The 9,154-nt window shown below is 37.8% G+C and overlaps 1 protein-coding gene across 1 annotated transcript in view; it reads right to left on the reverse strand.

Annotated features, from left to right (window-relative positions):
* Nucleotides 1–3,846, reverse strand: part of SIN3A (SIN3 transcription regulator family member A) — a 50,210-nt gene extending 46,364 nt beyond the window's left edge. Inside the window, exon 1 of the mRNA XM_027858323.1 lies at nucleotides 3,794–3,846. The gene's annotated coding sequence lies outside the window, so the exon portion shown is untranslated. The remainder of the gene's footprint in view (nucleotides 1–3,793) is intronic.
* Nucleotides 3,847–9,154: the final 5,308 nt, after the last annotated feature.

Genomic DNA, 9,154 nt, shown 5'->3' on the forward strand with positions numbered 1-9,154 from the left:
GGGGAAGGAATCATTGGAGCAGTTTTTTCTGATAAGGGTCTCATTTCCGAAAAAATAAAAGGAACTGATTCAAAATTGTAAGAATAAGAGTCATTTTCCAATTCAAAGGAACAAACCAGCAGTTTTCTAAGGCACAAATCTGAGCTATCAATAGCCATGTGAAAAAAGGTTACAAATGACTAATAATTAGTCGAAAATTAAAGCAACTCTGAGGATACACCTCATACCCTTAAGATAGAAGAAGCTGACAAAAAGGAAAATGACAAATGTAAGAAGGGCTATGTAATAATTGGCAAATTAATACACTGCTGGAACCACAAACTGTGCTAGCCATTTTAGGAAGCAATTTAAATGATGGCCCCAAAGTGCTAAAACCATGCACACCTTTTAACCCTGCAATAAGTTATATACCCCCAAGGAGATCAAAGAAAGAAAAAAAACTCCCATGTTCAAAAATATTTATAGCTGCCCCTTTTGGGGTGGTAAAGAACTAGTAACTTGAGGGAGGGGATGTTCATCAATTGCACAATGGCTGAACAATTTATGGTACATGAATGTAACGAAAAACGATTGTGCTGTGAAAAATCATGAAAAACTGTTTCAGAGAAACCTGGGAAGACTTGTATAAACTGATTCATAGTGAAGTGAGTTGAACCAGGAGAAAAATATATACAATAGTAACAGCACTGTAAAGACAAACAACTTTGAAAGACTTAATCCTATCAACACAGTGACCAACGAGACAATAAATGGTGAAATATGCTACCCACCTCCTGAGAGAGAGGTGACAAATTCAAGTTGCAGAATACGGCATATATTTTTGGACATGGCCAATGAGGAAATTTCTTTTGCTGGATTTTATGTTCCCAATGGGGTTGGGGTAGGTGGGAGAGAAAATAAATGTTTATTAATTTAAAAAATAAAAAAAATTTAAAAAGCAAAAAAAAAAAAAAGTGGTGGCTCTTTCCCATCATAAGTCAACTCATCCCCAATTGGTGAGATACCATCAAAAGCTCCAAATTAAGAACTCCCCGCCCCCAGTCTGCCTCCCACATACTTAAGTGAAGCCCTCCCACAGCAATACCCTAAAACTCCTGGACCTTTTCATGTGACCTGCAACTGAATCCTTTTATACGTGGTATCCCCCAATGAGAATGAGCTCCTAGAGAGCAGGGACCATCTTACTTTTCTAATTATATCCAGAGCACTTTGCAAAGTAAGTAGCATGTAGTGAGCATTTAATCAATGCCTTTTCCTATATCCATTCACTTAAACTTGTAAGCAATCAGAAGCCACTTTAGGTTTTTGAGAAGGGGATTAAAGATTAATTTGGGAACATTATTTAGAGATAGCAAAGATGGGGGGGAGGGTCAGGGAATGAGGTAATGAGGATAAAAATAGGATCCATTGTGTGGAGGGGGGAGGGGTTCCAGGCAGATGAAGGGACATTATTATCCAGCTACAAAATGAATAAAGTCTGAGAAAGGCCAAGGTACCCTAAAAAGAGGAGAGGAAGGGTGTGGTGGTAGAGAGAATTCTGGCAGAGACAGAGTAAGTACTTTGAAGGGAGAACTACTGAATGAGAAAGGTGGGGGTTTGAGAACCCTCTAGGGACAATACTTTCTGGAGGAAGACAGGAGTATTAAGTGGATGGGGTGAATAAGATGTCTGAATTTTACCATCAGATTCATCCATGGAATACTTTCTTCACGCCAGGGACCAACCAGATCTTTCTTCTCTGGTTAGAATCTCTCTCCTTTCATCTATAAAACAGAACTCCAAGCACAAGTGAAATAAATGAGAGCAAGGTTCTTGGGCTTACTTCTTGCGGCAGAATGGGGCAGTGGAAAGCATGCAAAATTTGGAGTCAGAGCTGGGATTAAATGCTAGCTTTGATATTTATTGCCTATAACCTGGAGAAATGTATTTAAGCTTGCTAGACTTCAGTTGGCTTATCAGTAAAAATGAAATGGTTAGATTAGATGATTGATCTTTTATGACCTTATCTTTTCTCCTGAGGCAAGGTGATTATAAAGAGTAATGGACTTGGAGGCTAAGGGCTCTAGGTTAAATACTGGCCTGGGTCTGTATCATTCTGGGTAAGTCATTTAATTTCTTCAGGCCTCAGTTTCTTTACTTGTAAAAGGAAGGAGGCCGAGAAAGAAGAGAAATAGGACTGGCTGTCACTTTCTGGCTCTAAATTGTGATTCTATGATGCGGTAACTAAGATCACTGCCTTCCTTTAAAAAAGAGAACACTGTCAGCAGAGTGGTAGGGACAGAAGCCACAGGGGAAGGGAGTAAGAGGGTAAATTGACACAGCATGAGAGAATATGGCATACAAAACTTTTTAAAGAGATTGGTCATGATAATGAGAAAGCAGCTAAGCAAGGGCAGGCTACTTTTTTTTTTTTTTTTTTTAAAGCTAGAGAAGTGAGCCTGTTTGTCGGCATAGAGTAAAAAGCTGGTAAGGACAGAAAATGGAGAAATGTTTTAAATAAAGATGACAACTATAGGACATTTGGATCCTAGAAGAAGCTCAAAGTGACAGAATCAAGATACAAATAAAAGAATTTGCCTAAGCAAGGTGAAGACAATGAATATTTCCTCTAAAACATAACGACAAAGCTACATATGTCATACAAACTATTTTCTAGACTTCTGTTTTGGTAGATACAATTTTCATATGTCACCTGAGTCTGACTGTGTTGAGTTTATACGCTCTTGTGAAAGCCAGTCTCTGAGAAAAGAATGCCAAAAAGCAAGGAAGAACACTGAAATCTATAACCTAGGAAAAGGCAGAAGTGTAATGAAATATAAAAGAAAATTAGACAAAAATGCAATTGACTGGAGTTAATAAATTACCAAAAAAATCAAAAACAAAAACAAACCCTAGTTAAGCATAAGAATCAAAATTCAAAACAAAAAAGGTGGTATGCACCACAAGGAAGTGAAGCCCTGGGCCTAGGATCACTTAATGGAAAATGAAATCTAATGAGGAAAGGTAAAAAGTAATTTTTGGGGGGGGGGGGGGGGGGACAGACAGGGGAGACAAAGGGAAGATCCAAGGGTAGCGACATTTACTTTTAAATCTTTTATGAAAATCTTTTCTTTCTCATATCATCTTCATTATCAATATATCCTCCCTACTGGGAGACTTCCATTATAACAAAGAATAAAAGAAATCAAAAGGAAGGTTAGCAAAACTAACACATCAACTAAGTTCTGACATAACTTATCTTCAACAGACAAATTTGTAAGAATTCATACTTTCCAAATTTTACAACTTAGTGATCCTCTTCCTAGAGATCCTCTTTGCTAAAAAAGCACATTTGACAGTGTTAATCTCCTCATTTTTTAATTATCTAATTGGCTAGAGGCAATAGAATTATTTAAGTCAAGAAGACAGAACTAGGCACACATTTCCCATTCATTCAATTCAGTCTCTTCCTCTTCATCCTCTTTCTTTGCACCAGTTCAAGTCCTACCTCGGACACTTACTGACTGTGTGACCTTGGACAAGTCACTCCATCTTTCGGTGATACCAAGTTGTCTTATTTGTAAAAAAGGAGGACATAACAGCACCTACCTCAAAGAGCTTTTTGGAGGATCAAATGTGATCGATGTAAAGCATATAAATGCTATCTTCATCATCATCATCATCACCATCTATTCCCAAAGCCTCACACAAAAAAACCCCCTAATCTCAAAGAGGGTGATCGACTGGGAGTTGATGCAAAATAGATACACAGTGAGAGGGGAAAGAGGAGGAAGAGGAGGAAGACACTACTCACAACCGAGACGATCCAGAAAGGTCTCTTGAAGTAGGTGGCCGTTGAGAAGAGCCTGAAAGGTAACAAGGGCTCCAAGTTAAGGCACGGGTGACAGAACACTCCACAGAGGCATAAAGCAGAAGAAAGAATGTGTTGTGAAGGAAAAGCAAGAGGGCCAGTGCGCTGATAGGACACGAGGGGAAGTCATATGTAGCCAACCTGGAAGCCAGGCTCCAGCCAGGCTGTGCAAGGCTTTTAGATGACAAACAGAGGAATTTGTGTTTTACCTAAAGGCAAAGAGGAGCCAGTAAGGCTTCTCTAGCAGTGGAATGGGTAGCATGCTTAGACTTGTGCTTTAGGAATATCAATTTGGCAGACTGGAATGTAGAAGAGAGACCTGGATGCAAAGAAACCATACTGCAACACTCCAGGGATGATGAGAGGGCAAATTAGGGTGCTTGTCGGATGAGTATTGCACAGTGGATAGAGTGTCAGGCCTAGAGACAGGAAGACTCATCTTCCTGAGTTCAAATCTGGCCTCAGACATTTACTAGCTGGGTGACTTTGGGCAAGTCACTTCACCTGTTTGCCTCAGTTTCCTCATCTGTAAAATGAGCTGGAGGAGAGATGGCAAATCACTGCAGTCTCTTTGCCAAGAAAACCCCAAATGGAATCATGAAGAGTCTGACATGGTTGAAAAACAACTGAACAAAGGGATGGGTATCATGTGAGGGCAATATTATGCTGACTTCTGTAATTCTATTCTACATATATATGTAAAGGATATGGTTTTGTTTTTTAGAATTTTGAAACTATTAAGTGCTAGCCTTCCTCATTCAATGGAATGTGAATGGACTGCTTGCTACAGAATTTATGTATATATTACCCAATTAAAGATATGTCTTTCTCCTCTTGGTACAATCTTTGCAGATATGCATAGAATCTTACCTAGTATTCTACATTTTCAAGAAAAAAAAAAAAAAACATAAGCACTTCTACAAGGCTTAGATTCCTCACTTGAAAAGATAACTCCAAGGCCACCTCTTCTGATACTTGCCCAAAAATTGGAAAGTATCCCCTTAGTATCAACTATCCCTTGCTTTTTACATTCAACCCTAAGACTCTTTAAGGTCTCCCCTTCTTTACTCAATAATAATCCCACAGATAAATTGTCCAACTAGTTCCAGATGGCATCATCGATAAGACTGTCTATATGTTGTCCTTTGTTAGCCAATCTTGAAGAAATCGGTGAAAATGCCGCTCCTATTCTCTCATTCTCCTCAACCCATTACCTCAATAAAAGATCTCAGTGTAGACCTAGAAGTGAAGGTATTAAATAACACCTTATTCCCACCCAGCATCATCTTGAACACCCCTCCCCCACAAAGGAGGGTTCATCTTTCATACTCATCAGGCATAATAAGACTTTTCCTATTCAAAAAAGAAAAGCTGGGAAGCTATCTTTTTAAGCTGCCACAGCACAGGAATCTGGGGAATTGTCACAGTATTGACCCAGTCAGCAAAGAGATTTGAAAGCCAACAGTATCCCACTTCTATCTCCAGACCGCTATAAAGAATGTCCCTTAATAAATCTCCTTTGGACAGTAACGTGCATGGGTTTCCTTTTGTTCTTCCTACTATGAACAGTTGGGCTATCATATAATCACTCATGTGGAGAGGCATTTGCCATCCAAATAAAGGAACTGAAATAGAAAAGATGGCAAAATCTGTCCCTCATTTTAAAATTCCTTAAACTCAAGAAGTCCTCGTTCCAACCGCTGCAGTGAGCGACCCTAATTCAAGTACTGAGAAGGGGATAGACAGAAGTAGAACAGACAATATTTAGTAATTCAATCGATGGGGGTGGATGATCAAGAGTGAATGAATCCAGGAGGACTACCAGGCTGCAAACCTGGGTAACTAGAATGGTAGAGCTCTATGGAGAAAAAAAGAAATTCACAGGCAAAGCATGTTGGTGAAGTGAAACAAGCATTTTTGCCAAGCTCTCCCAAAATACATCTCCTGCCCCCAAACAACTTCGAAAAGCACATCAAATCAAATTTGGAGCAGGATAAACAACAAAATGTCACAATAAGTCATTTTTTCCAGCCCAGAGAAGCTCAGGACATAAAGAGAAGTCTGCTGACCCTGAGATGGGAACCTGGAGTGGGGGCTAGCCAGAAGGTGTAGCCCAAAAAAAGCACCAGCAGCTGCCTTAGATGGAGTGGCAACAGCTAGAGCAGTACCGGGAGCACACAGTACCCAAGGAAAGTTAAAGGGAGAGAACCCTTGGTTAGAAAGTAATGGGCACAGGATCAGAAGTCATTTGGCAGAACCATCAAGTAATACTCAGTTCTAAGGTGGAGAAAAATGGCTGCAGTTGAGAGGGAGCAGGAGCACTACCTGGGACAGGACCAGAGAGCAGACCAAGAGGGCAATAACCAGAACTCTCCCCAAATCACACAACTTTGGAAGCATAGAAAACTTACAGCCTGAATTGTCAAAATAGCAGAAGAGCATAAAATACAGAACCTCAGGACAGACATCCTCCCAAACCCTAGAGGTGAGCAGAGTCCAGCTCTAATATAAAGACCAAAGTCAAGAAATAGTATATAAAAATAAGTAAACACAAACAACAACAAAAAAAGGCCTAAAAAAAGGCCCATAAAAAAACATCTATGGTGACAGGGAAGCTTCAGACAAATCAGAAGATAATGGCTTGTAGTTATCTATAAGCAAAACCTCAAAGGAAAAAAAAATGCAGATTGGACACAAGCCTCAAGAATTCTTATAAGAACTAGAGATTTCCTTAAAAGAGGAAAGTAACTATTTTAAAAATTAAAAAAAGTTGGGGCCTTGGAGTAGGAGGACCTGAGTTCAAATCTGGCCTCAGACACTTGACATTTACTAGCAGTGTGACCCTGGGTAAGTCACTTAACCCCGATTGCCTCACCAAAAAAAAGGCAAAAAAAAATAATTAAAAAGTAGAAGAGAAACTGGAAAAAGAAATAAGCACAATGAAAGAACATGAAAAGCTATTGCTTTGGTAAAGGAGCCATGAAAACTACTAAAGAAAATAACTCCTTAAAAATCAGAATTGGACAGATGGAAATAGAAATACAAAAGCTCACTGAAGAAAATGAAAATAACTCCTTAAAAATTAGAATTAGTCAAATGGAAGCCAAAGACTCCATGAGATATCAAACAACAATAAAACAAGTCAAAAGAATGGAAAAGAAAAAAGAAAAACAGCTGGGAAATAGATCAAGGAAAAATAATTTAAGAATTACCAGACTGCCTGAAGGCCATAATCAAAAAGAATTTAGATACCGTATTTCAATAAATTATGAAGGAAAACTACCCAGATATCTCAAAACCAAGGACAAAGTGGAAACTGAAAGAATCCACTAATTACGGGAGAGAAAATACTACAAGTAGTCAGAAATAAACAATCCAAATATTGTGGAACCACGGTCAGGATCATACAAGATTTAGCAGCTACCACTATAAAGAAGCAGAGGGTTTGGAATGTAATGTTCCAGAAGGCAAAGAAGCTAGCTAGGATTACAACCAAGAATAACCTACCCTGCAAAACTGAGTAAAAATGAATATTTAATGAAATAGAGGACCTTCAGGCATTCCTGATGAAAAGACCAGAGCTAAATAAAAAAATCTGACATTCAAACACAAGATGAAAGACAAACATGAAAAAGTAAACATAAGTGAGAAATCATAAGTGTCATATAATAAAGTTAAACCGCTTATATTCCTTAATGGGAAGATGCTACATGTAATCCTAAGAACTTTATCATCATTAGGGCAGTTAGAAGTCTACTTAGAGGGCACTATTGTGAGTCTAAAATGTTAGGATGATCTGAAAAAAAGCATAGAAGGGTAAGAAAGAGGGATTCACTGGGAGAAGAGAGGAGAGGAAAAAAGGGGTAAGTTTCTCACATGAAAGAGGGGAAAACAGAGGGGGAAAGAAGCAGGCAACATTTGAATCTCACCCTAATTTGAACTTGTTCAAAGAGGGAAGAATGTATATACATACACAGTTGGGTACAGAAATTCATCTTACCCAACAGAGAAATATGAAAGGAAGGGACTAAGAGAAAGGGGGTGGGGGAAGGGAAAGATAAGAGAGAGAGAGCAGATTAAACAACACAATGGTCAGAAGCACAGCAGACTTTGGAGAAGGGAACAGGGTTAAAAAATGCAGAAGGATAAACAGAAGAGATAAGATGGAAGGAAACACAGTTAGCAATTATAACTGTGAATGGGAGAAATTTACCCATAAAACTGAAGAGGATAACAAAATGGATCAAAAACCAGAATCTCAAAATAAGTTCTTTACAAGAGACATTTAAAAATAGAAAGACACACACTTAAAATAAGGGGATAGAGCAGAATATATTACGCTTCAGCTGAAGTAAAAAAGATTGGGGTAGTATCCATGATCTCAGACAAAGAAAAAGCAAAAATAGAGTTAATTAAAAGAAATAATCAGGGGAACTACATTTTGCTACAAGGTACCATAGACAATGAATATCATTACTGAATATATATGCATGAAATGACATAGCACCTAAATTCTTGAAGCAAAATAAAATGAGTTATGAGAGGAAAGAGATAGTCCAGCTATTGGGTAGAACTCAATCCCCTCTCAGACATGGATAAATCTAATAAAATATACAAGAAGGTAAAGAGAAGAATTTTTTTTTAAAGAAAAGTTAGATATGAAAGACCTCTAGAGAATACCTAATAGAAATGAGTAAGCCTTTTTTCTCAGCTGTACATGGCACCTTCACAAAAACTGACCATGTAATAGTTCATAAAACCTCACAAACAAATGTAGAAAAGTAAAAATATTAAATGCACTCTTCTGGGACCATGACATGATAAAAAATTATATTCTATCTACAGATACTTTGAAGCATTTAGAAACTAAATAATCTAATCCTAGAGAGTAAGTGGGTAAAAGAACAAGCTGTAGAAGCAATAAATGTCATTAAAGATAATAACAATGAGATAACACACCAAAATTTGTGGGACACAATCAAAACAGTACTTAAGGGAAAATTTATATCTCTAAAAACACGTCAGCAAATGAAAGACCAGATCAAACTGGGGGTACAAATAAAAAAAACTAAAAAAAAAATTTTTAATTCCCAATTAAACACCCAAATAGAATTCTGAGAATCAACAGAGAGTTGAATAAAATTGAAAGTTAAAAATCATTGAACTAATAAATAAAACTAGGAGCCGGTTTTATGAAAATAAAATAGATACACTACTTGCTAATTTGTTTTACAAAAGAAAAGCCAATTGCCAGTATCAAAAAAAGAAAAGGGTGAAAGCATAATCAATGAAGAGGAAATTAAA

This window comes from Vombatus ursinus, unplaced genomic scaffold (assembly GCF_900497805.2).
Source record: "Vombatus ursinus unplaced genomic scaffold, bare-nosed wombat genome assembly UNPS02000749.1, whole genome shotgun sequence".
NCBI lineage: Eukaryota > Metazoa > Chordata > Mammalia > Diprotodontia > Vombatidae > Vombatus > Vombatus ursinus.